Source organism: Pipistrellus hanaki (assembly GCF_964339955.1).
Source record: "Pipistrellus hanaki genome assembly, chromosome: 1".
Taxonomy (NCBI): domain Eukaryota; kingdom Metazoa; phylum Chordata; class Mammalia; order Chiroptera; family Vespertilionidae; genus Pipistrellus; species Pipistrellus hanaki.
The window spans coordinates 188,447,286-188,474,130 of record NC_140503.1 but is presented as its reverse complement, the minus strand read 5'-3'; the positions used below and the strand labels follow the sequence as shown (position 1 = coordinate 188,474,130).

The 26,845-nt window shown below is 42.4% G+C and overlaps 1 protein-coding gene across 2 annotated transcripts in view; it reads right to left on the bottom strand.

Moving 5' to 3' along the window:
* The window catches only part of SMIM14 (small integral membrane protein 14), an 87,354-nt gene that overhangs the window by 42,484 nt on the left and 18,025 nt on the right, over positions 1–26,845 (bottom strand). The window contains exon 1 of one of the 2 annotated variants that reach the window (XM_084901404.1): positions 14,086–14,366. The exons of the other annotated variant lie outside the window; for it this stretch is intronic. The gene's annotated coding sequence lies outside the window, so the exon portion shown is untranslated. Of the gene's footprint in view, positions 1–14,085; positions 14,367–26,845 lie in introns of those variants that run through there. 2 annotated transcript variants of the gene reach the window in all.

The window sequence follows — 26,845 nt, the reverse complement described above, 5'->3', positions numbered from 1 at the left end:
ATTTATAATCCCTTACCACTTTGGCCTGGTGCATTTCTTCTTCGACAACCCTAATATTTGGTGCCGAAAACTCCCGGGGGTTTCACAAAGAAAAGGAGCCGTCACCCAGGTTTCGGTCACCCTGAATTTGCTACTTAGAGAGCAGTAGGCAGCGGCTGCTCAACCTGGGCTTACCTCCAAATCCAACTTGGTGACATGATCGCCAACTTGGATTAGGCCTCCCTCCCTTAAAGCCCTCCCGAACCAGCCGAGGAGGATGCAGATGGGGATCCCTCCTTCCCATTGCTGATCCCTCTCCCCTGCACTCAACACTAGTTCATCTCATCTCCAGAAAAAAGTAACAATTGGATCACCTTCGGATTTCTGATGTGCTGTTTTCCATCTCAAAGGCCTAGTGCTAGGCCAGAAATCCTCTCCAGTCCAGCCTCTGGATCAGACTGCTTTCCTCTCTCTGGAGTCTGACTGGACGGTGGGGACGCCCTCCTGGCTTCCTAATCTCCCTTTGTTGCTCACATCATCTTCCTAATTTACACCTTGGCGAATTGTTTTTCTGTCACCCCTCTCCCCCAAAAACACTTCTCTGGGATGTCTCCTCTGTATCTTTTCTTTTCTTTTTTTAAAATAGATTTTATTGATGTTTTACAGAGAGAAAGGGAGAGGGATAGAGTTAGAAACATCGATGATAAACATCGATCAGCTGCCTCCTGCACACCCCACATTGGGGATGTGCCCACAACCAAGGTTCATGCCCTTGACCGGAATCGAACCTGGAACTCTTCAGTCTGTAGGCCGACGCTCTAGGGCTCCTCTGTAATCTTAACACACTCAGCCTTTCCACAGAGGTCCCACCAAAGCATCTTATCTTCTATTATAATACTGCCTGGCCACAATATAACCCTTTGCACTCCGCTGTCCCCTCTCAGGGGACATCGGAATTCTAGCATATCACTCGGATGTCCCCTCTCAGGGGACATTGCAGTTTATTAGTGATTACGGGGAATTGAGTTAATTCAACGCACGTTTCGCAAAGTAGCGTCGAGTAGCTGGTAGCCAATGTCCAGAATGGTTCGGAGTAGCTGGTAGCCAATGTCCAGAATGGTTCGGAGTGCAAAGGGTTAAATTAGACAGTGACTCACACTGGCCCGAGAATGGAACTTACAATTTAACAATCCCTGGGATTAGACAATTTCTGTCACCGCAATGGGAAATGGTCAGAGATCCCCTACACCCTGCAATCATCCTTCTCTGTCAAACGTGCTCTACTTATCAAATCCTACCTCTCCACTCAAAGCCCCCTTCTGCCAACGCCGGAGGCTTCTGATCCTTCCTTCTCCGACCTGTTAGGTCCCTCACCCCTCCCTTTGACCCTCTGATAACCTGGTTCGCTGTTCCCCTATAGGTCCCCCAAATCCACCTCGTCCTTCCTCCGACTGCCCCGCTGTCTTCAGACTCCATCTCTTTGTCCACTTCCTCAGCCTCCTTACCTCCAGCCCCAGTCCTTCCTTCCCAAGAGGCAGCCAGGGCCAAGGGTATTGTCTGCGTACACATTTTCCATGTCTGACCTCGAACAGATTGGGAGGTGTCTTGGGTCTTTTTCCACTGACCTGACCACCTTTACTAAGGAATTCGAGTTTTTGACCCCACCCTATGACCTGACCTGGCATAAGATCTCCATCATCCTGTCCTCCTCTCTAACCCCAGAGGAGAAGGAGCGCCTCTGGCTAGCAGCTCAGGACTATGCCGACGCCCTCCACAGACAGGACACGGTGGCAAATCAGGTTGGTGCTGACGAGTGCCCCAAACTGACCTGAGATTGGAATATCAGGTCAATTCTCCAGCACGCCGGCTCCGTAGCCATATGATCACCTGTTTCATTGCCAGACTCAAAAATCCTGCCTCTAAGGCAGTCAGCTATGACAGATTTAACAAGATTACTCAAGGTTCTGACAAAAACCCAACTCTCTTCCTCCCCACCTCACAGAAACCTTTTCTCCAACCTCATATGCCTATACATAATTTTCCAAAGTCTTTGGTAACTTAAAAGCTTTGAAGTATTGCTGGGTTAAATAACATACAACTAAATATAGCAAGTTTTAAGTTCATCTAATTTTACCTTTTGTTAAAGAAAATCCATAAAGTAGATTTGGAACTGTTAATGTAATATGCTTTGTTGAAGGTGTGTTTCTTAAAAGTGAGTGTGTTAATAAATGTTTACTTTTAGGTTATCATTGGAGAATTAAGGTTTTTAAGGGTTAAGAATTATAATTAAATTGGAAAAAATTGTATGGGCTTGGTAATAGAAGGCATGAAGCATATATATGCATTATAAAGGAAAAAGGAAGTACATTAAAATTGTAAGAAAGTTTGTGAAAGTTGTAAAACGGTTTATGAAAATAATAGGTTTTTAGGGAGAAATGTTAAAAGGAAGTAATATAAATGACACAGGCCAGTAAGCCAGGACAAGCAGAGTAGGGAAACTGAGAAAATTAAACAGCAGTTTGCAGCCATCTAGAAAATCTAGATGCCAAGCAGTCTGCAATCATCTAGTAAATACTATCTTCCCTAAACCGAGGACATTTAAGACATTTATGGTTTGACCCTTGCCGTTCTGGCTCAGTGTCAGCCTGTGGACCGAAGGGTCCTGGGTTCGATTCCAGTCAAAAGCATGTACTTCGTTTGCAGGCTCAATCCGCAGCCCCCAGTCAGGGCCATGCAGGAGGCAACCAACGGATATCTTTCTCTCACATCAATGTTTCCCTCTCTCTGTCTCCCTTCCTTCCACTCTCTCTAAAAATCAATGGGAAAAATATCCTCTGGTGAGGATTATCAACAACAACAAAAAAGAGTAAATGGTTCGCATTTTTCCTCCCCAACCATAGGGTAAATAGCTTAAATCAACCTACCCAGGGAGCCAGATAGTAGATATCCAATTAGTACCATTTGCCAACCACACCCAAGTACAAATGAAGTTAAGAGAATTAACCTTATTTTGGTATATTAAAACAGTTTAATAAATTATGTATTTTTCTCCCTACCTTATCCCTCTAGAATTTGGCAATTCTTTTTTTTTTTTTAATATATTTTATTGATTTTTTACAGAGAGGAAGGGAGAGAGATAGAGAGCTAGAAACGTCAATGAGAGAGAAACATCGACCAGCTGCCTCTTGCACACCCCATACAGGGGATGTGCCCGCAACCAATGTACATGCCCTTGACCTCAATCGAACCCGCGACCTTTCAGTCCCCAGACCTACGCTCTATCCACTGAGCCAAACCGGCTTCGGCTAGAATTTGGCAATTCTTAATAAGTGAATCATGGCAATACATTCCTTTGCATGAATTCAGTAAGATCACTTTCCAATTGCGGTTTTATTAACCAAGATTTTGACTAGAATGTCATGCCTGAAAAAAATGTGCCTGGATTCACAAGAAAGTATTCTCAAAACTGATTAAAGCCAATCAAAAGCCACTTGCAAGAAAAAGCCCGGTACCTTGCTTGATCATGTGGTTCATGGCAGTTTTTTCAGTCTGGCCTAGTCAGGGATGCCATCCAAAAATTAACAGAAAGAGCCGCAAAGATTAGAGAACATTAATCAAATTCATGGGAATACTGGCTAAATATAAATTGGACCACTTTTGAACCTTCACCAATTAGTCTCTCGGGGAAATTATGTTGCTACAACCCCCTCACTCCAACCATGAGGAATCTATACAGTGCTCCAGCCAATTACAATCAAAGTCCATCTGCTTATGATCTCAATGACCCCCCTCAACAGTACGGAAGAAATGACCTCTGACCCTATTCCATAAAACCAAAAGGCTGAAATAGGTCTGATCAAATAATTGAACTGACACCCCCGACCCCAGGAAACTGACCTTTAGATCATTTCACAACCAACATTCCCTTTCACTTAGACCACATCTCATTTGCTAAGACCAGTACCTTCCCCTCTGGACTTGCCCAGAATACAGACCCACCCAGAGAATTCTCCGCTGAGAAAAAGCCTGCCTAGAGTCCTTTAAAATCCTTGATCCCCTGACTCTGGGTGCTGGCGCCATTTGGGGGCTCAGCCCATCTATTCTCCAGATGACCTAATCTATAATAATAAAAGCATAATATGCTAATTAGACTGGACAGTCAAATGTCCTTCTAGAGACAAAGCCACAGTGACTGGGCAGGCAGCCACAGCAGCTGGCAGAGGCAGCAGCAGCGGAATGATGGGTACTGTGCCTTCCCCTGATCAGCCCAGTCACCTCCCACAGAGGGAGGCCAGGCTCCCATGGGGAGCGGGCCTAAACCGTCAGTAGGACATCCCCTGAGGGCTTCCAGGCTGTGGGAGGGGGCAGGCCAGGCTGAGGGACCCTTCCCCCAGTGCACGAATTTTCATGCACTGGGCCTCTAGTAAATTTATAATCCCTTACCACTTTGACCTCATGCATTCTTCCTTTGGTGACCCTAACACAAACTGTACCTTTCCCTTCCCCTATTCACCCTCTGCTGAAAGCTTTAACAATTAAGAGAATCAAATAGTAAAACAACAGTTTACATACCAACTATTAATATTGCTATGTTTTGTCAAATTGAGTTTAAAATAAAGGCAAATGGTAATACATTTAAAAATTCATTTTTAAAATACACATCAACAGAAGGAAAAAAAAAGGGGGGGGGCTAACAAAAGTTTTGTTTTAGGTTTTTCCCCAAAGCACATTCAGAATCAAAGACACTGGATGCATACTATAGCTGGGATGGCAACCAGAAATAAGGTAAAGAAGGATAAGAGATAATAAATACTACAATCCAGTAAATAAGAAATCAATTCTTTTTTCTAGAACTTTCTTTCAACATCCCAACCATAATTCTACCTCTGAGGTTCTATTTTTAAAAATCTAAGATGTACAAAAGTGGTTATCATAATTTTATAATAGTAAAAAACAGGGAAAAAGGGAGTTCCAGTCAGGATGACAGAGTTAAGAATTAAGGAAAAAGAAAGAAAAAAAAAGCATAGCTGAAACCAGTTTGGCTCAGTGTATAGAGCGTAGGCCTGCAGACTGAAAGATCCCAGATTTGATTCCCGTCAAGGGCATGTACCTTGGTTGAAGGCACATCCCCAGTGTGGGGTGTGCAGGAGGCAGCTGATCGATATATCTCTCTCATCGATGTTTCTAACTCTCTATCCCTCTCCCTTCCTCTCTGTAAAAAATCAATAAAATATATCAAAAAAAAAAAAAAAAAAAAAAAACTAGAACAATCTAAATTAAGTTCGATTCCAGTCAAAAGCATGTACTTCGTTTGCAGGCTCAATCCCCAGCCCCAAGTCAGGGCCATGCAGGAGGCAACCAATGGATATCTTTCTCTCACATCAATGTTTCCCTCTGTCTCCCTTCCTTCCACTCTCTCTAAAAATCAATGGGAAAAACTGGCTGCCTCACGCATCCCTCCCACTGGGGATTGAGCCTGCAATCCAGGCATGTGCCCTTGACCAAAATCAAGCCCAGGACCCTTCAGTCTGTAGGCTGACGCTCTATCCACTGAGCCAAACCGGCTACGGCTATGCTTGTTTTTTTTTTTTTATATTTAGTATACTTTAATATTGTATTGTGATCATTTCCCCATGTCATAAAAGAAAATGAAACATATGGCTGCATAATACATATACTGTAATATGTATTACAATTTAAACATCCCTTTTTAGCCAGACATTTAGATTATTAAGGTTCCATCTATAAGTAGCTACTTATAAGAGAAAAATATAGTGAAAACCTCTTCCGAAATTCTTAACATAAAACATTTTTACAGGCCCTAGCCAGTTCTGCTCAGTGGATAGAACGCTGGCCTGCAGACTGAAGGGTTCTGGGTTCTATTCTAGTCAAGGGCATGTGCCTCGGTTGCAGGCTCTATCCCCGGTCTCAGAAAGGGTGTGTGTGTGTGTGTGTGTGTGTGTGTGTGTGTGTGTGTGGAGGGTGACCAGTAGATGTGTCTCCCTCACCTCAATGTCTCTGTCTCCCCCCTTCCCTTCCACTGTCTTTAAAAATCAATGAAAAAATATCCTTGGGTGAGGATTAACAAAATATAATTTTTTTTTTATAGGATAACAAAAAGCTTAAAGACACTCTTTCAGAGGACACACTATTAAAGAGGAAGAGACTAGAGCAAGCTTTAAAAAAAAACACAAAAAAAAACACACACACACACACACAAAATAAACAGTCCTAGCCAGTTTGGCTCCCAGGATCAATTCCAGTCAAGAGCAAGTACTTTACCAGGGTTCGTGTAGGAGGCAATCAGTCAATGTGTTTCTTGCACGTCGATGTTTCTCTCTGTCTTTCCCTCTCTCTTCCACTCTCCCTAAAAATCAATGGAAAAATATCCTTGGGTGAGGATTAGCAACAACAACAAAAAAGAACAAAATGTTTTCTTCCCATAGAGAAGAGTGGGAATGTACAGAAGAAACAAGGTCTGCATGACCAGAAAGCCTGCGCAAGGTTTCACTGTATAGGTCACATGTAGATTGGAGGATGCCAAGCCTTCATTTATTCAGATTCTACAAATGACAGCTTCACAAGTGGTACTATTAAAACTGTGGGGATGCTTCAGTTCTCAAGCTCTCATTTAAGGAGGAAAGAACTGATGCTCAGAAAGCTTCAGTGATTTCCCAAAGTCACGCAGCAGAGGTGGGATTCAAACCCATGTCTTCTCTCACTTCTCCTTTCCTGAAAAGGATATTGCTAATAAGTCCTCAGTAACTGGCAAAAGCGTTATGAGAAGGATATAGAAAAAATTAAAAAGCCCCTTCCTCTAAGAGCGCCAGAGTAGTAGAAATACTCTGAATTACAAGATTCTTAATTATAATGAACTCATATGATAATATAACTATTGATATATAGCAATATCATTAGCCAAAATAAATGTCACAGACAAATGACTTCTGTGATAATCTGTCTGGAGAAAGTTCAAGTTCAAACAAAAGGAGAACTATTTCTCTCAACCTTCTTACATTGCTATTAAGAGTAACTCTTCAAGGTCATCAAGAATGTTGTTAGCCCCTTAATTCCTTTCTCTGCAGCACAAGCCTCTATGAAAGGCCCACCTGGGCTTTCCGCGCTCTTCTAGAAGTTCCCAGTTACTCTGACCCTCTTTTCCTATGGCTGAGACATTTCTTCCTTTCCTCAGTGACCCCTTTTTTCCTTAGCAGTATTTGATCGTACTCTAGGAATTACCTTAGGGAACACTTGCTGAAATATCACAGGACGGCAGAAAGAATACATCTTAGAGAAACGATTCAAGTTATGGCACTACCACTGAGAATGGATAAATTACTTAGTCTCTCTGTGACTTCAGTTTCTCTAACTATAAAACCAGAGTGTTAACTGAAACTATTCATTTTAAAGGGTTGTTGCAAGGATCAAGTGGGAATTTGTAAGAGTGCTTTCTAAACTGTAAAATGCTCTGGGCCAATTCAACTCTAAGCCCTTAGATTTGAAATGGATCTTCAACCCTCAGCCAAGCTCTCTGTATACTGCTTTAGAGCGTTTGTATTCCCCTGGGGCTCAGCTATCACTCCTGGGCATAAAAGAGAAAGGGAAGAAAGAAGTCTCTGTTCTCAATCTTGGTCTCTCACCTAAAAACTCCCTAGCCTTTCCTGGCTGTTCCTTGCCCCTGTACAATCCCAAACATTCTCTCAAGGTCCACGAGTAAACATGTATTATAAGTAGCTAAATAAAAGAAAACCTTTCAATTGAATCATCTTTGTTTACATTCAATATCATAACCTAAAGTTTCATATTCAGAGAATGTTTTCTAAATTTCTCGAGTATTCAGTAGTCAAAAAAAGAAAATTACATACGCATTTTATAAAATAAAAAAATAAAAGAGTACTTAGTAAAAATACTCTGAATTGCAACATTTAAACTCAGAGTCTATGTTTCGTAAGGTAGAAACAGAAAAGGTCAACAGAAGATTATATAAAAATCCCATACTATCACAAATCACAGTGTATATAAATTGCTTATAAATGTTAAGAAAGAACTTTTCAACAGCTGTATTACAAAGTACTAATGTCTTCTGAAACCGTGAAGTAATGTTACAAGTTTATGCCTGACTTACATCATTCAGGTAAATGAGGGTAGAATCTATTCTCAGTATCATTCTCATTCACTTGCTTGCCTACATGACTTTGTGAGCAGAAGGAATTACGGCTACTGCTCTCCCAACTCATGTAACTTACATCCTCTCTCAATCATGCTGCAGCCTAGAAACTTTAACACCAAAGATTTCAAAATGTCAGACAAGTCAGTTTCTTCCACATTACCTTTGCTAAGAGTAACAAAGCAAAAAATACATACTATGTTAAATTAACTTGTTTTTTGAAAAGTATATTGTAAGCTAAAAAAGTTAGCAGCCAGAACACTGATCTCTAGGTCTGGGGCATATACCATGAAGATGCTTACTGAATCCCTAATGTGACTTAAAAGAACCTTTATTAGCTGTCAAATTTTGGAAAGCGCTGCACCTGTTGCACTTCTCAATGAGTGTAGTCAAGTAAAAACCAGCTTCATCCTGTATTTTTACAAAGCTGAGACTCACATCAATGCTCTGACCTAAGTTTAAAAAAAGGAAATGAAAAGCCAATATGAAAATAAGCAACAAGAAGGTAACTTTCCCCAGAACAAATGCACTGAAGTTTAAAATGTTATAAACAAAATATACACTACTATATACCTAAAAATTTTAACACTTTTCCAAAGAGTTTAATTTTAAAAGTAATACACATTTATAGTTTTAAAATTCAAACACAGATTTTAAAAAATAATAAAACTGCAAAAGTAAAGGGTACTCTCCTCTCTTCAGAGGCAACTTCTAGGTATTGCAAGTATATGTATGCTATAAACACTTGCTAAATTACTATTAAAATCACCACACTTCAAATCACTACAATGATTTAAATATGACTTATTTTGTAATTAGACTGGTTGCTCTAATTATTTAGAGCTTGGATTAACTATTTAAAACTACCATGGTGCAGCACAATATTTACTAGAATAATGGTGAAAATAAGAAACTACATTAATCTCCAAAATTAACCAGTTTATTCAAAATATCTTATAAAATACGGCCAGTTAAAATCAAGTTTAGAAAGCTTCTAAGGCCATGATATAAAACTCATTAAGTTAAACAAACAAGAAATTAGGTTACAAACCTAAGTGACTATATCTCATTCACACCAAAGATGAATTTTTAAAAAATAAAACACTGCAAAGAAATATGTGGAGAGATGACTTTTGAATGAATGGATTGTATTTTGTTGTTGTTGGCTTTATATATTACTATCCTTTGTAGCTTTTCAATAACAAACTTGTCTTTTGTTTAAAATGGTGAGGGAAGGGCTAATAGAAATGCGTAGCCAATTTAAATTTCAATAGAACAAAACAATTCATGAAAGTAGTGCTACTAGCATATTTGGATAGCTAAATAAAACAGGTAGATTTATTTAATACAATTGCCATGATTCTGTAAGTCAAAAAGACTAGTCAATTCTGCTGTAATATAAGGTAATGAACTTAGTGTCAAGGGAAAGTTGGGCTTGAATCCGAACAGCACTAGTAGCTTTACCTTGGGCAACTTACCTAAATACCCAGAGTCTGTTTCCTCCAGTGTAAATTAGGGATAACAATATCTGACTTGGAGGTTTGATATGTCAGGGTAAACTTAATATAAAGGAAATAAAGGGACTGACATATATATTCCATAAATAGTAAATGACATTATTATTGCTATTCAGACAGGTAATTGCTTTTTAATGTCAGACTCAAATAATTTTCAGCCCTCTTTCAGAATGGCTTTCAAGCTGCCAAACTGTTCTTTACCTAACTGCAGTTTTTACTGATCCGTGCCCAACTATGAAAACAAATATTCAAATGGAACAGTACATTCAAGAGGAATACAGACACATTCACCAAGTTCATTCATTCAACCAACATTCATTGAGTATCTACTATGCAGTGAAAAGACAAGACTTGTCTCCATTTTCAGAGGTTAATTTCTAGTGTGGGGGACTGAATATATATTTTAAAAAAGGAAATTCCAAATAGTGACAAATATTATGCAGAAAACAAGAGAAGTCAATGCAATGCAATCTCCTTGAAGAGGCAACATCTGAACTAAGAGCTGAATTGTATCATGGAATTAGCAGCAAGATCTGGGATAAGAGTAGTGAAGCCACAGGGTACAGACAAGTGCAAACGGCCTAAGGCAGGAGCATGCAGGGCAAGTTCCAGGAACAACGCTAATGGAGCTGGAACAGATGTGGCCAGGCCCTGTCACACTGCCCTACTGCCAAACAGGTAGTGCCTGGCAAGCTTTCATAAGGAGTTTGGGTTTTTTTTTTAAATATATATATTTTTTATTTCTTACAGAGAGAAAGGGAGAGGGATAGAGAGTTAGAAACATCAATGAGAGAGAAACATCAATCAGCTGCCTCCTGCACACTCCTCACTGGGGATGTTCCCACAACCAAGTATTAATACATGCCATTGACCGGAATCGAACCTGGGACCCTGAGTCTGCTGGCCGATGCTCTATCCACTGAGCCAAACCAGTCAGGGCTGGATTTTATTCTGAATGTGATGGGAGGCTTTCAACAAAGGGGCAACAAAATCTAATCTACATTTTAGGATCTCCTAGACCAGTGTTTCCCAAAGTGTGGTACGCGTACCCCCAGGGGTACGGGAAGAGTTTGGTGGGGGTACGCATTGCACCGTGCTTAGCTGCGCCTAATTCTACGTTCTCAAGAGTACGAGGGGTTACAAAAATTATAGAAGGGGTACACTTATGTCAAAAGTTTGGGAAACACTGGCCTAGACTTTAGTAAGAGGAACGAACCATAAAAAGCCTAAGTGGAAGGAAGGAAACCAGAAGGTTACTGCAGAAGGCCAGGTCAGAGATGGTGACAGTTGGCAAAGGTGGTGGCAGTAAAGGAGGGAAGAAGTGGATAAATCTAGAATATATATTAAACACTGTAACTTAAGGCAAATCAAAGAAAAAGAATGAATCAGGTAATGAGTAGTTAGCATCTGGGACTGACTTTACCCAAGAGATACAGAATGAAAATAGAGGTTTAAAGGTTTTAGATAAATTTATGACTAATGGAAACCAAAAGGGTTAGCAGAATATTTAGGGTACTTCACAATAAGTACTTATCCTTTGAAGCTGAGGTGATGTGGACATTTCCTTCTCTTTTGGCACCACCCATAAAGCACACATCAAGACTCAATGTCAATAAAGCACATTTAGCATGATTCATAAAGTAAATCTTTCAGGATCTTACTGCCGAAGGCCTGGACAGCTGGTCAGCATTGGGAGCATACTGTGACTATGAAATAGAACTAAACCTCTACCTGAATCAAATCACTAAAATAGCAAACACTTTGGAAACTTCCATATTGTCAACTCAAGTTATTCTGTACTTCATCTTCCAACAGTTAAACTAGAAAGGCCTTCCTTTGCTACACAACGCATACTAATTTCTTAAATCTTGTATCACCATAAATATCTGGGAGGAAGTCTTTTAAAACCATCATTTTTATTGTTATGGTCTGGCAAACATACAGTGAATAGTGCTTAAAAGTTAAGGTCCAGCTGAAACCGGTTTGGCTCAGTGGTAGAGCGTCGGCCTGCGGACTGAAAGGTCCCAGGTTCGATTCCGGTCAAGGGCATGTACCTTGGTTGTGGGCACATCCCTGGTGGGGGGTGTGCAGGAGGCAGCTGGTCGATGTTTCTCTCTCATGGACGTTTCTAGCTCTCTATCTCTCTCCTTTCCTCTCTGTAAAAAATCAATAAAAATATATTTAAAAAAAAAAAAAAAAAAAGTTAAGGTCCAAAAGTCCACATACGAAAAAGCAGGTGACTGCTTTTCTTGTAAACCATTTTTGTATAGAATATATAAATTCCACCCTGGCTGGGAAGCTCAATTGGAGAGCGTCGCCCTGATATGTCAAGGATGTTAAGTTCAATTCCCAATCAGGGCTCATAGAAGAAGCAACCAAGGAATGCACAGATAAGTGGAACAACAAATCGAAGTTCCTCTCACTCTTTCTCTCTTCCTCTCTATCTCTGAAATCAACAAATAAAATTTTTAGATATATGTATAAATGCCGAAAAGAAGTCTGAAAGGATATAAACCACAGCTAACATTGGTGGTGGCAGGAATATTGATTATTTTTTCTTTTTCTTTGTTTATATGCTTCAATCAATACTTTCCCCCAATTATCACAAATTATTTTGTGTAAGCAAAAATATTCAGTTTTGCATTAGCATAAAAGGTTAAAAAAAAATAACGGCAAGAAAACAACTAATTCAACAGGACTCCACCGGTGGTGTTAAGAAAAAGATTTCAGCCCTGGCCAGTGTGGCTCAGATAGTTGAGCATTATCCAGAGCAGCAGTCGCCAAACTTTAGCCAACCTTTCGGACCTCATGGACCACCCGCTGCCCACTCTGCTCCAGAGCACCAAAAGGTCATGGGTTCAATTCCAGGTCAGGGCACATGCCCAGGTTGTGGGTTTGGACCCCATCCTGGATCTCGATGTTTCTCCTTCACCTGCTCCCTCTCCTTTCCTCTCTCTCCTTCACCTGCTCCCTCTCCTTTCCTCTCTCTCCTTCACCTGCTCCCTCTCCTTTCCTCTCTCTCTACAATCAATTTTTTTTTTTTAAAGAACGAAAAAAAAATCTCAACTGCCCTGCAGGTGGAAGAAATTTGTTAAGAAGAGGTCCACACAAGTAGCTCCCTTGCAAGGTAGTAGTCTAAATTCATTAAGAACGCTTCCCGGATTTGATAAGGGACAATCAATTAGCACATACTTCTGTTTTTCTTTCTTATTGTTTACCAAAGAAACACCTCAATCAATGAGTTTGGGGGGAGGGTGTTCTTTTTAAAAACCAAGTTGACAAAAAGGAAGTTTGGTCTGGTCTTCAGGCCTCCTTGGAGTCTTGGGGGGAGGGTGGCCACGGATGGTGGCCCGGCTGGCAGCAGGCTACGCTGGAGGAATCTTCGTGGCCAGTCACCCCCGAAGCGGAACACAGGCTTTCAGCCTCCTCCACAGAAATGGGCAGCGGGAACGCTTCCTGATGGTTCTCAAGACTAACCCAGCTCAGACAGTCACTGAGACTGAAACAGCTGAGACAGTCACTGCCCGCCAAGCTCCTGCGGGCAGAGCCGCCAACGACTTCTGACAAAAACACCCCAAAACTGTACGGTCTCTCTCCTACTCTCTTGATGCAAACCCAAGGTATTAAGGTCACACAGCTTCGGTTTTGCAAACTAGGACAACCCAAACCGTCCTATTGACTCTCTCCGGATAACCAACATCCTCTGGGCTAAAATCTTCACGTCGCATACAAACAGACACTTTGGAAAACTTTGGATTGCAACGACTTAGGGTACTACTCTGTAATCAGTTCATCGCACACAATCTGTGTGTGCTACCTCTTTACTGTCAGCTCTGGTTCCACTTATTGAACAAACAAGGGGGAAAAAAGGGGGGGGGGAGAATCATTTAAATTCGCAACACAATACAGGATATAAAAAGCTCCCGCTTTCTAGATGGCAGCTTTCCTGTCTCATCCATCACAACAAAGGACGCCTCTCAGTGCCTTCCTTAAACCTGGCCAGGGCTGAAAACCAGAGGTAAATGTAATAGTGTGAATTCCAGGATTTGTGGGTTTCTCCTGCCAGCTACGTAACGACTTCCTCCCTCTCTTCTTTTACTCCATTAAACGCCTCCCCCCGAGGTAACAGTCTCGCCCTAAAAAAAAAAATACCACCACCCGGGGCTATCGACCACTTTCCTGCCAAGCCCCGACTATGGTTTCCTTGCAGAAAAAAGCCAAATTGCAGGCTGCCTTCGCTCATCGCGGAGAGGGGGGGACCCGGGGAGACTCGCCAGCCCGGCCGGGCGGGAACCACCGACCCGGAGCAAGCAGTCCCGCTCGGTCGTAGCCACCGCCGAGTCCGCGAGAGCCGGAGGACCCCCCACCCCCAGGAAAAACCGGGGTGAGGAGAAGGGGGGCCGCCGCAGGAGAGACACTCACCCGCCCAGAAAACAACCGACGGGGCGGGGAGGCTGGGGGCCCGGGAGCTCGGTTCGGCAGAAACACCGCCTGGGGCTTCCGGAACGCTGCGGCGGCGGCGGCGGCGGCTCCTGGCCTCGGGCTTCCTCCCCTCCTCTGTTTTGGTGTGACTGACCACGTCACTATCAGCCACGAGACCCGGATCTGCCCGCTCCCGCGGGGCGGAGGCGGCGCAACAGATTGCAGCTGCTCGAGACCCCGGCCTTGCGGAGCGTGCGCCAACTCCGCGCCTGCGCAGTGCGCCGGGGGAGGCGGGGCGGGCGCGGGCGTCGCGATATTCGTGGGACTGATCGTGGCAGTGGCAGTTCCGGTGGAGTGGGGCGAGGCCTCGCGGATGTGGGACTGCCCCCACACATCGCCTCTGGTTTGCCCGGGATGGACTAATTTCCTCTCCTGGGCGTCCCTGTTTGCCTAACCGGATGGCTGTCCCCGACTGGAGTCTTTAGATTTAGAATAGCGCGGGTACACGTCCGCTGAGGCACAGGGTACCACTACACTCAGAGATTGTTTCTGACGAAAACTCAGGGCCAGGTGAAAATGGGATATAGGGGATTTTGTCTTGGATACAAAAGGACGTTGAATGTGGCAGTTACTGATCCCCTTTACCCTCACGTGTTTTCACCCAGGAAGATGGCTACAATTAAGCTCAAAAGGAGTATGGAAAGAAAGATGTCACAAAAGACGACTGGTAGAGAGCAGGGACTGGAAGAGGAAAGCTGTGAGGTCGATTTCACTTAAAATGAAACCATCTAAGATTGTCAGGCAGCCAGCCTAAGCCTGTGTTTCTTTGACCTTAGGTGCTGGAATAAGGATACTAGTTGTGGAGTAAAAAAGTCGTCTTTTTTAGATCAAGTTGGTACTTCCCACTCTGGCCTGAGTCTCACTGCTAAACGTTTGGGGCCCAAGAAATCTCCCCAATTTGGCAATAATTAGGGCTACTCTATTGCTTTTTTAAGATCCATGTGTTGACAAACTTAAAATAGAACCAGTGGTGAAAGTGGAGTTCCAAGAAAGATTTCACAATGGTGCCTCTTTGCCTGCCCTGCAGGAGAAGTGAAAGTGAGCTGTCTTTCTCACTCTGATTTGGTGGCTTTTGGGCCTGTCCAGACTTCTACCTCAGCCCTGTGGTTAATCATCTCAACTACCTGAGTCAACTTGAGAAAATTAGTATAATCTGCTGGAGTTTTTTTTAATTAAAGTGCTTGAACACAGGTAAATGTTACTAGAAAATTAAAGGTTTCTGGTAAAACTCAAAAGTGTTTCCTAGTTAAATAACAGATTCAAAGTATAAGTCAAGCTTCTTGGCCCTTAATCTGCAATTCTTGAACTTGACTCAAATTCAGAGAGTTTGAAGTGGAATCTCGTGCCCCGATGAAGTTCATGGGCTGACCCTGCAGCAGAGAGCCTTTAATCTGTGGAACAGAAAGTCTTGTTTGCCTGAGTACATCATGTGCACATATGTGTTTGACAACACGGTTGTGTTTTAAGAAAGCAGTATGGTACAAAACTAGACTTGTACGGGTTATTGCAAAATTATCAGTACTTGCTTTATAAATGACTGGAAAAATCAAGATGTTAGGATCCCTGGTGGCTCAGCTTCTAAGGTGCCTCTGTAGTCTCCTCCAGCCCTTTGAGTCAGGGGCACTCTGACCTGTAGAAGACAGCTGAAGGTGTGTGACTTCTGAAACTAGGTCATAAAGACACTGATTGCTTGCTCTGGGGGAAGAGAGTCTCCATGCCACTCCACTCAAACAGCCCTGTGAAGAGGCCCTTGTTGAGAGAAACAAAAGCCTCCTCAACAGCCAGCCAAGCATGAATTGACCAGCCTTTGGGTGAACTACCTTGATTGGGTTGATCCTACAATCCCAATCAAAGCATTATATAGAACTAGAGGCCTGGTCCATGAAAATTCATGCACTGGAGTAGGGGTCCCTCAGCCAAGCCTGCCCCCTCTCACAGTTCAGGAGCCCTCAGTGGTGGGGGGTGACCCAGTGCTCAAGGGAAGGCGAAGCCCCATCACACCTCTGCTGCTACCACTGCCAGCAGCGCAAGCCTCGGCCAGCCCTGGTTACCTAAGCCTCAGACAGCCCTGGGTGACTGGGCAGCCACCATCTGAGACTTGCCCTGTGCCTCGGGCCAGCCCTGGGGGCTAAAGGGACTGTGGGACTCTGGAGGCAGGTGGGCCTGGCCTTGCCATGCACCTGCCACCCAGGTGGGGCTGAGGGGACTGGGCACCACCATCTTTGAGGGTTGGTAGTCAATTAGCATGTTCCCTCCTATTGGCTGTGGGCACCACCATTTTTGCGATGGCATGAGGGTCAATTAGCATATTCCCTCTTTATTAGATGGGATGCCTACTGACTCAACATCTGCTTGCAGTTCCATGAGAGAAAGGGTCACCTCTTCTAATTAAATGAAATGGAGTTTGAAAGGAATCCAGCTCATTATTTATGTCAGAGATTGTTTCATTTTAAGGGAAATAAAATCCTGTTTTTGAGCCCATAACTAAGAATACATGGTGCTAACAACTACCTTCCCCTAACCTGTTGTATCTTTGAAGAAGCATGGGCTTTTGGAGTCTACCCCTTCCTCACTGGGCCTAGTGAAAGGTACCAGTTAAGATAGTCAACACTGCCACCATCATTATCCCCTCCCAATATCAGGGGAAGACAGGAACAAGTGAAAGCTTTCTTTATGGGAGAAGGCAGTGTTAAGGTGAAGTTACCCTTTGGGGAGATTGGAGTGTTCTAAATAAAGAGGGTGTTCCCTCTCCTGTTGTGAGAGAGGGTAGAGAACTTTCCTTTTCCCCAAGATGCAGGAGGGAATCACCAAAAGAATCACTCAAGTGCTTGCTTTGGCAGCACAAATACTAAAATTGGAATGATACAGAGAAGATTAGCATGGCCCCTGCGAAAGGATGATATGAAAATTTGTAAAGCATTCCATATTAAAAAAAAAAAAAAAAAGAATCACTCAAAGTAGGGGTACTTGAATCACTGAATTATTAGATGCCTCTAATAATTGGTAATTGCCTCCAGTCTAAAAATTGCCAAGCCATTCACCTGGTACTGCTAGGGGATAGAAAGAGAGACATGAGAGGGTAGGTAAAACTGAGAGAGGGAGGTGTCAGTTGTGTAGTGGGGCAGTCTGTATTTTTACTGTTGGAATGGTAAGAAGTTTCCCAAAAATCAAGTGGTACTACATGGTATAGCAGGGCCCTAGATAACTGCTCCATCACCCCCCCACACACACACACACACACAAATGCACATGCAATGCATACCCACACCAACTATATATTATCTCCCGTTCAAGCAGTCAAAAGAAACTCCAGTTGTTAAATTTAAAAAAATCTTATCTTTAGAGGTACATAGTGATGTATTTAAAGCTGAAATGATGAGTCTTAGGATTTGCCTCACATCTAGTAGAGAGGTAGTGGATGTGATTGTATGTTATATTGTTGAAGCTAAGTTCTGTTGTACTATTTGCTCTACTTTTGTATATTAATTTGAATTTTTTAATACTAAAAAATTTTTAAATACCTTTGGGCACAAAAAGCTTTTGTAAAATAAATCAATAAACCAATCATAATTTATAGATTTTATTTGGGTCTCTATTTGAAAAACTGCCAAAAATTATAAGACAAGCCCTAGCTGGTTTGATTCAGTATATAAAGCAGCCTGTGGACTGAAGGATCCTGGGTTTGATTTTGGTCAAGGGCACAATGTCTGGGTTGCAGGCTTAATCCCCAGAAGGGGGTGTGCAGGAGGCAGCCAATCAATGATTCTCTCTCATCACTGATGTTTCTCTCTCTCTCTGAAATCAATTAAATATATATATATATATATATATATATATATATATATATATATATTAAGAAAAGTATAAGACAATCAAGAAGGTTAACACTAACTGGATATTTGATGATATTAAAGAATTTCTGTTAATTGTTTTTCTATATGGTAACATTATTGTGGCTATGTTTTAAAAAGTTCTTTTTAAAAATATATATATATTTTATTGATTTTGTACAGAAAGGAAGGGAGAGAGATAGTTAGAAACATCGATGAGAAAGAGTCATCGATCAGCTGCTTCTTGAACACCCTCTACTGGGGATATGCCAGCAACCAAGGTTCATGCCCTTGACCGGAATCGAACCTGAGACCCTTCAGTCCCCAAGCCAACGCTCTATCCATTGAGCCAAACAGGTTTTGGCTATAAGAGTTCTTTTAGAGAAACAATAAAATGTTACAAATGAAATATGATGCTATGTTGGGAATTTGCTTCAAAATAATCAGGGAGAGGAAAATGGACAGTGGTTTGGATGAAAGAAGATGGACCATTATCAATAGATTGACCATGTATTGATAGTTTTTATCTATCAATTTATTATTATTTACTAGTGTCCAGGTGCACAGATTCGTGCACATTGAAAGGAAATTAATTAGAAGAAATATTTTGGTTAAACTGTAAAATGTTTGCACCTGGCTATAAAGCAAGTTGGGTTCCTGGGCTGAAGAAATTCCAAGGAGGTTAGTTGCTAGGGAGAGGAAGCTGGGTATTGCTACATGACATCTTTTCCCGGCACCCACAGCCACCATTTCTGGGCTAGGCTGGGCTGTGGGCTTCATTTTGTGCAATGGGGTCTTGGTAGCATTGGCTGCGATTTATTGGGGTGTCACTCCAGGGTTGTGGAGGGGCCTATGTCCCATTTTGGGGAAGCTGAGTGTTGGTTTGTTAATACCAGGTCCACAGTGCCATTTATTTTTAAACTAGAGGCCCAGTGCATGAAATTCATGCATGGGTAGGGTTCCTAGGCCTGGTTGCCTACTAGGGCCTCCCTTTATTCTGTGCTGCCCCCTGGTGGTCAGCACATGTCATAGTGAGCAATTGAACTCCCGATCTCCCAATCAAACTCCCAAAGGGACACTTTGCATATTAGCCTTTTATAATATATAAATGGCCAGTGCACATCCTGGCAGCTCCTGTGTTGAGCATCTGCCCCCTGGTGGCCAGTGTACATCATAGCTCCTGGTCAGATGGACAAACACTTAGCCTTTTATATATATAGACTAGGCACCCTTCTACCTCAGGGCCTTTGCACCTCTTCCAGATATCATACACAGTCTTCCCCCTTACTTCCTTTGAGTATCAAACATCATCTTATCAGAGAGAACTTTTCTAGCCATCCATATAAAATAGCACCTTCCTCATTCAGTCTTTCACCATGTACCTTGTTTTATTCTTTTTCACATCACTATCATCTCAGACATTACTTAATTAACTAAAGGCAGAACTGCTCTAAGGGTGGGTAATTCAATGGCTCACAATGACAAGTCTCTGGCCTCCTTAGCATGTTAGTTTCTGCCCTCAGATTTGTTCTCTCATGACTGATAGCTATTATTCTATGAATCTCACCCTCACGCAACATTCAAAGAGAAGTGATGGAGACTCTTTCCTTTTGGACATCACTTTTTGAGACCAAGATAAACCTTTCCCATATATCTCCAGAAGACTTTCCCTCATGTCTTTTTGGCTAGAATTGTCTCACATGCCCATTGCTAAACCATTCACACGTAAGAGGAAAGGAACTGCTAGGATTGAATGAAGATTCACTTTCTGGGAGTTGGAGGGACTTAGCATTCTTAAAGCCCTTGACTAATTTTATACACAAACTAGAGGCCTGGTGCATGGATTCGTGCACCGGTGGGGTCCCTCAGCCTGGTCTGTGGGGATCAGGCCAAAACCAGCTCTCCAGCATTCCCTGAGGGGTCCCAGATTGCAAGAGGGCACAAGCCAGGCCCAGAGACCCCACTGATGCATGATTGTGTTTGGGGAGGGACTGCGGGAGGGCTCCAGGGTGTGTCTGGCCCACTTTGCCTAGTTCCGATTGGCCGGACCCCAGCAGCAAGCTAACTTACCAGTCAGAGCGTCTTCCCCCTGGTGGTCAGTGTGTGTCAAAACAACTGGTTTAACAGTCAAATGAACAGTTGGACACTTAGCATATTAGGCTTTTATTATATAGGATTATACTTTTCTTTTTATATTAGTAAAAATTGATCCATAATATATTTTCTCAAAAACATATTTATGATATTTTAAAATTTAATTAACCTTGTTTTTCACTTCTCTATAAAGAATTCATTGTTGCCCTAGCCAGTTTGGCTCAGTGGATAGAGTGTTGGCCTGGGGACTGAAGGGTTCTAGGTTCGATTCAAGGGTACACGCCCAGGTTGTGGACTCAATCCCCAGCATGGGGCATTCAGGAAGTAGCCAATCAATAATTCTTTCATCATTGATGTTTCTATCTCTCTCTCTCCCTCTCCCTTCCTCTCTGAAATGTTCATTGTTAATCATTCTAATATGCAAGTGTTCAATATATTACATTATATCTAAAGTTCAATAACTGAATCAGAAGTTTTATTTTATTTATTTCATTTTTTTTCCTTTAAAATATATTTTATTGATTTTCTACAGAGAGGAAGGGAGAAGGATAGAGAGCTAGAAACATTGATCAGCTGCCTCCTGATTAGTTGTGGGGGTGTGCCCACAACTAAGGCACATGCTCCTGACCAGAACCAAACCTGGGACCCTTCAGTCTGCAGGCTGACACTCTATCCACTGAGCCAAACCGGTTTCGGCTGAATCAGAAGTTTTAGAAATTCTCAACAGTGTTTCAGAAAATACATATTATAACACTATTTCTGATTGTATAGTCTCTATTCTTTCCATGCACCTTTTAAACTTACATTATCAATAATAGTGTGCTGGAGCTAACTCATACACCTTCTTTAAAGAGTCCATTGTGCCCATCTGTTCCCAACTTTAAGTTCCCAACTTGGTAGCTTGAAATTGTCATGGTAGGAATATTTTACACCATGGAAATTGGCAAATGTTACAAATTAAGTGCTACTCCTCTTGCTCTCACCCCTAGAAATTTGTTAATCATCTACCATGACAACACTGTCAACAAGTTCCTTTTTGTCATATGAGGCAGATATTTCTTAGGCATTCATTGTGTCATTCAAAGCTGCCTGTTTGAAGGAAGTTTCATATACTAAAAACTAAGTGTTGCCCGCCGGTGTGGTTCAATTGGTTGAAGTGTCATTTATATTTAGAAAGGTGGCGGGAGTCTCTCATTCATTGATGTTTCTAACTCCCTTTCCCTTCCTCTCTCTGAAATCAATAGAAAACATCCTATATAATAATAGACGGATATGCCAATTAGCCCAGACGCCACAACAGTCATGACCCGCCAGGTACTTAATAGTCACGACTGGTCAGGAGCGGTCCAGGAGCAGTCCCCAGCAGAAGCAGCCACCGGTGAAGGCGCACGCAGGTCTGCAGCGCTGTCCATCCCAGAGGCCGCCTGGCCGGGGGTCAAGAACAGCCACGCTGTGCCTCCTGGCCTGAAGCAGCCCCTAGTGGAAGTGGACACCAGCAGGGGTGTGCGAAGGCCCACAGCGCCACCCAGGCCAGACGCTGCCCAGCCAGTGGTCGCGAGCAGGCCTGTGATGTCCCCACCCTGTGCTGATGTGGAGTGTCCCCTGATGGAAGTGGACACAGCGCTGACGTCATGCTGCCTGCCGAAGCTGCCTGCCAGCATCCCTGGCCAGGGACATGACACTGCCTGCCTGTGTCCCTGACAAATAACAATATTAAAATATTCCCTCTAATTAATTCCCTTTAATATGCATGAATTTAGTGCACTGGGCCACTAGTATGAAATAATATAGGGGAATAAAAGAAAGATGGCGGGTTATAATATTTCCAGTTAGGGCATATTTCCAGGTGTAACATCTGCATACAAGCTTAATACAAGTTTTCATAAATCTGTTGTATAAAGTGAGGCTCACTAAAACTACTATTTTTTCACTGAGTCTCTACATCTATGCAAAATATCAAGAATTTTTTCTCCCATTGATTTTTATTATTTTTTAAAATACATTTAAAAATATATATATATTTTATTGATTTTTTACAGAGAGAAAGGGAGAGGGATAGAGAGTTAGAAACATCGATAAGAGAGAGACATCGATCAGTTGCCTCTTGCACACCCTCCACCAGGGATATTCCCGCAACCAAGGTACATGCCCTTGAACAGAATCGAACCTGGGACACTTCAGTCGGCAGGCCAACACTCTATATCCACTGAGCCAAACCGGTTTCGGTACTCCTCACAATTATTATTATTTTTTTTTTAATAAATTTTTATTGTTCATATTATTACAAATGTTCCTTTCCCCCCCTCCATTGCTCTCCTCCACCAGGTTCCCACTCCACCCACTGCCCTTTCCCCACCCCCCATTGTCCTCATCCATAGGTGCACAGTTTATGTTCAGTCTCTTCCCACATCCCCCTCTCCCCTTTTCCCCAAGAATCGTCAGTTCACTCCCCTTCCATACCTCTGATTCTATTATATTCAACAGTTAATATTGTTCATCAGATTTTTTTTTAATTTACTTGGATTTTAGATTCACTTGTTGATAGTTACATATTTGTTGTTCATAATTCTTTTTTTTAATATATTTTATTAACTTTTAACAGAGAGGAAGAGAGAGATAGCTAGAAACGTCGATGAGAGAGAAACATCGGCCAGCTGCCTCTTGCACACCCCCTATTGGGGATGTGCCCACAACCAACGTACATGCCCTTGACCGGAATCGAACCTGGAACCTTTCAGTCCGCAGACCAACGCTCTACCACTGAGCCAAACCGGCTTCAGCTGTTGTTCATAATTCTTATCTTATTTACTTTCTCTTCCGAAAGAACCCCCTTCAGCAATTCATATAATTCTGGTTTGATGTTGATGAACTCCTTTAGCTTTTTTTTTATTAGTGAAGCTCTTTATCTGACCTTCGATTCTGAGTGATAGTTTTGCTGGGTAGATTATCTTTGGCTGTAGGTTCTTACTATTCATCACCTTGAATATTTCTTGCCATTCCCGTCTGGCCTGCATGGTTTCTGTTGAGAAATCAGCTGACAATCATATAGGTGCTCCTTTATGGTAACTACCTGCTTTGCTCTTGCTGCTTTTAATATTCTCTCTTTGTCTTTTGCTCTTGGAATTTTAATTATGATGTGTCTCGGTGTGGTCCTCTTTGGATTCCTTTTGTTTGGAGTTCTGTGCACTTCCTGGACTTGTAAGTCTAATTCTTTCACCAGGTAGGGGAAGTTTTCTGTCACTATTTCTTTCAGTATGTTTTCAATATCTTGCTCTCTCTCATCTTCTGGTACCCCCATAATTCTGATGTTGGTTCGCTTGAAGTTGTCCTAGAGGTTTCTTACATTATCTTCAATTTTCTGGATTCTCTTGCCTTCTTGCTTCTGCGGAGGAGTGTCCTCTGGCTCTTTATGTTCCAAATCTTTGACTTGATTCTTGCGATCTTCCATTTTGTTTTTAGGACTCTGTATAATATTTTTTATTTCAGACAATGTATTCTTTATTTCTTGTTGATCCCTTATCATTTCTTGTTGATTCCTTATTAATTCTAGTTGATCCCTTTTCATATCCTCATAGGTCTTATCCATCTTTTCTAGGAAATTCTTGAAAAACCTTATAAGCGTAGATTTGAACTCTATATCCAGTTGCTTTTTGTCCTCCATTTCTTTCGTTTGTGATCTATTTTGTTGTCTCAGCATTTTCGCAGCTTCCCTGATGGGGCGGGGTTTCAGGGTGGAGCCTACAGCCTTGGCTTCCATCAGCCCTGCCCTATGCGGTTCCTGAGTCTCAGTAATCCCCAGGGTCCTTCAGTACTCATTGCAAGCACCTCTGAGAGAAAGGTGCCCTCGATTTTCGCCTGCTACCAAACAGTCTAAGCTCTCCCCCAATGAGCCCGAAACTGGGGTTCAGTTCAGTTGGAAGTGGAGTTGGAGGTGACGTTCAGAGCAGTCTGGAGCCCCTGTCTCCTTCCCACCAGGGCAATCCCGCGGCACAGCCAACCGTCCCTTCTCTGTGCGAAATGTGCACACCTCTGGGACCTCCTTTCGCCGCTCTCCCGGGGTTCCGCCCTACAGCCCAGCTCCGTATGGATGAGCCTGGGTCCCCCGGGTCTGGCCTAGAACTGGGGTTCAGAGCAGTCGGAACTGGGGCCCAGCACAGTCGGAGCTTTTATCTCCTTCCCGCTAGGGAACACCAGCCAGGCACTCGGTCTCCCTCCTCTCTGGCTCCGTCCTCTCTTCGCGCGTGTCTTCGTACCTTAGGCTTTTACAGCTCCTCCGCTCTTCCTTCTGGTTTTCTCCTTGCTTCTTGTCATAGAATTTCCAGTCAGTCGACTCTCCTGTAGTTCTGCGTAATGTCCATTTTATATTTTAGTTGTATTTTATTGAAATTGTTGTGTGTGGCTGTGGCTAGGTGTTTACCTGTGCAGCCATCTTGGATTCTCTTAAAATACATTTTTATTGATTCTTTACAGAGAGGAAGGTAGAGGGATATAGTGTTAGAAACATCAATGAGAGAGAGAAACATTGATAAGGTGCCTCCTGCACACCTCCCACTGAAGATGTGCCCACAACCGAGCTATATTCCCTTGACCTGAATCAAACCTGGGACCTTTTAGTCTGTAGGCCGATGCTCTATCCACTGAGCTAAACAGGTTGGGGATCTCCCATTGATTTTTAGATAAAGTGGAAGGGAAGAGGAGAGACATAGAGAAACATGTATGTGAGAGAGACACATCAATTGGTTGCCTCCCACAGGCCCAAGGCTGGAGATGGAGCCTGCAACCGAGGTACTTGCCTTTGTTGGAATTGAACCCACAACCCTTCAATCCATGGGAAAACACTAACCACTGAGCCAAAACAACTAGGGCAAAGATCTAGAATTTTAAAAATAATCTTAGTGAAGTAAAGTTAACTTAAACTGCAAAAGTTTATTTTTTTCATTTTTTAAATTAAGATATTATACGTGTACATATCTTATCATTGCTCCCCCCCCCCACTCTCATACATGCCCTCCCTCCCCAGAGTTTTTCGTCCATTGGTTATGCTGTGTAGCATTCTATTGTATTACTGCCCTTTGTTTATCCATGAAGCTTTGGGTTTCTAGTTTGGGCTATTAAAAATAGAGCTGTCAAGAACTTTTGTGCATAAGCCTTTGTATGAATCTTATGTTTCTTGGGTAAATATCTAGGAATGGAATGGTTGAGTCATGTGGTAGGTGTATATATAAATTTTAAGAAACTGCCAAACTTCCAAAGTATCGCTTTTTATTCCCACCAGTAATGTGTGAGGTTTAATTTATTTAAAAGACTATTTTACTCTATATTTATATATATAAATTGACTTCAGAGAGGAAGAGAGAGATCCATCAAAACATCAATAGAGAGAATCATTGACTGGCAGCCTCATGTGTGACCCCTACTGGGTACTGAGCCAGTAACCTGGGCATGTGCCCTTGACCTGAATCAAACCTGGGACCTTTCAGTCTGCAAGCTGATGCTCTATTCACTACCAGGGGTCCTCAAACTTTTTAAAATGGGGGCCAGATCACGGTCCCTCAGAGAGCTGGAGGGCCGGACTATATGAACTACTAATTCCTACTGTAACACCTCGGCTGCGCTCACTGGCCAAAAAACCTGGCGGGCGGGATCAGACTCCTCTGCGGGCCGCATGTGGCCCGCGGGCCGTAGTTTGAAGACCCCTGCATCCATAATGGCTAGGGATACCCCATATTTTTGTAGTTGTAATTTATTTTTTGCGAGGAGAGAAGTGACTTTATTTGGAAAGTCAGCAAGCCAAAAAGATGGCAAGCTAGTAATCTAAAAAACAAACTTCAGGAAGTACAGAATTTAGGTTTCTTTTAAATCAAGGGAAGGGGGAAATGGGAGAAACAAGAGGTGATTGATGACTGAAGACATCTGGCACCAGCAGGAGTCCTGGGAAGATTGTGAAACTTTTTTCCCCCTCTGATACCAAAAGCTTTCTTATTTATTTATCAAATGTATTGGGATGACATTGGTTAATAGGATCACATAAGTTTCTAATGTGCATTTATTTATTTATTTTTAAATATATATTTTTTTATTAATTTCAGAGAGGAAGGGAGAGATAGAAACATCAATGATGAGAGACCAATCATTGATCAGCTGCCTCCTGCACACCTCTTACTGGGGATCAAGCCTGAAACCCAGGCATGTGCCCTTGATCAGAATCGAGCCTGGGACCCTTCAGTCCACAGGCCGACCCTTTATCCCACTGAGCCAAACCAGTTAGGGCTAGTGTGCTTTTCTATGATATAAAATCTGTATTCTATTTTTTTTTTTTATTGGTTTGAGAGGGAAGAAGGGAGGAAGAGAGCAAGAGGGAGAGAGGGAGAGAAATGTCGATGTGAGAGAAACATTAATCATCTAACTCTTGCACGCCCCAACCAGGGATCAAGCCCAAAACCCAGGTATATGCCCCAACTGAGAATCAAACTGGAGATCTTTTTGGAGCATGGAATGATGCCCAACCAACAGAGGCACACTGGCTAGGACTCATAATTTTTTTTTTTAAAAGCAAATATAGCTTACTTCCTGGAGATCTTTCAGAATTGAAAGCAAACTAAAACCGTGACTATTCAAATTTAGGTCATGAGATGACACAATTCTGGTAGACATTAAGTAAGTATGATGAAAATAATCATTAAGGTATTAAGTGATGCATGAATTTTGCATACACATGTTACCTAATCAGAAATTAAAACTATTAGATCTCTGACATATGAGGACATAGAAGACAG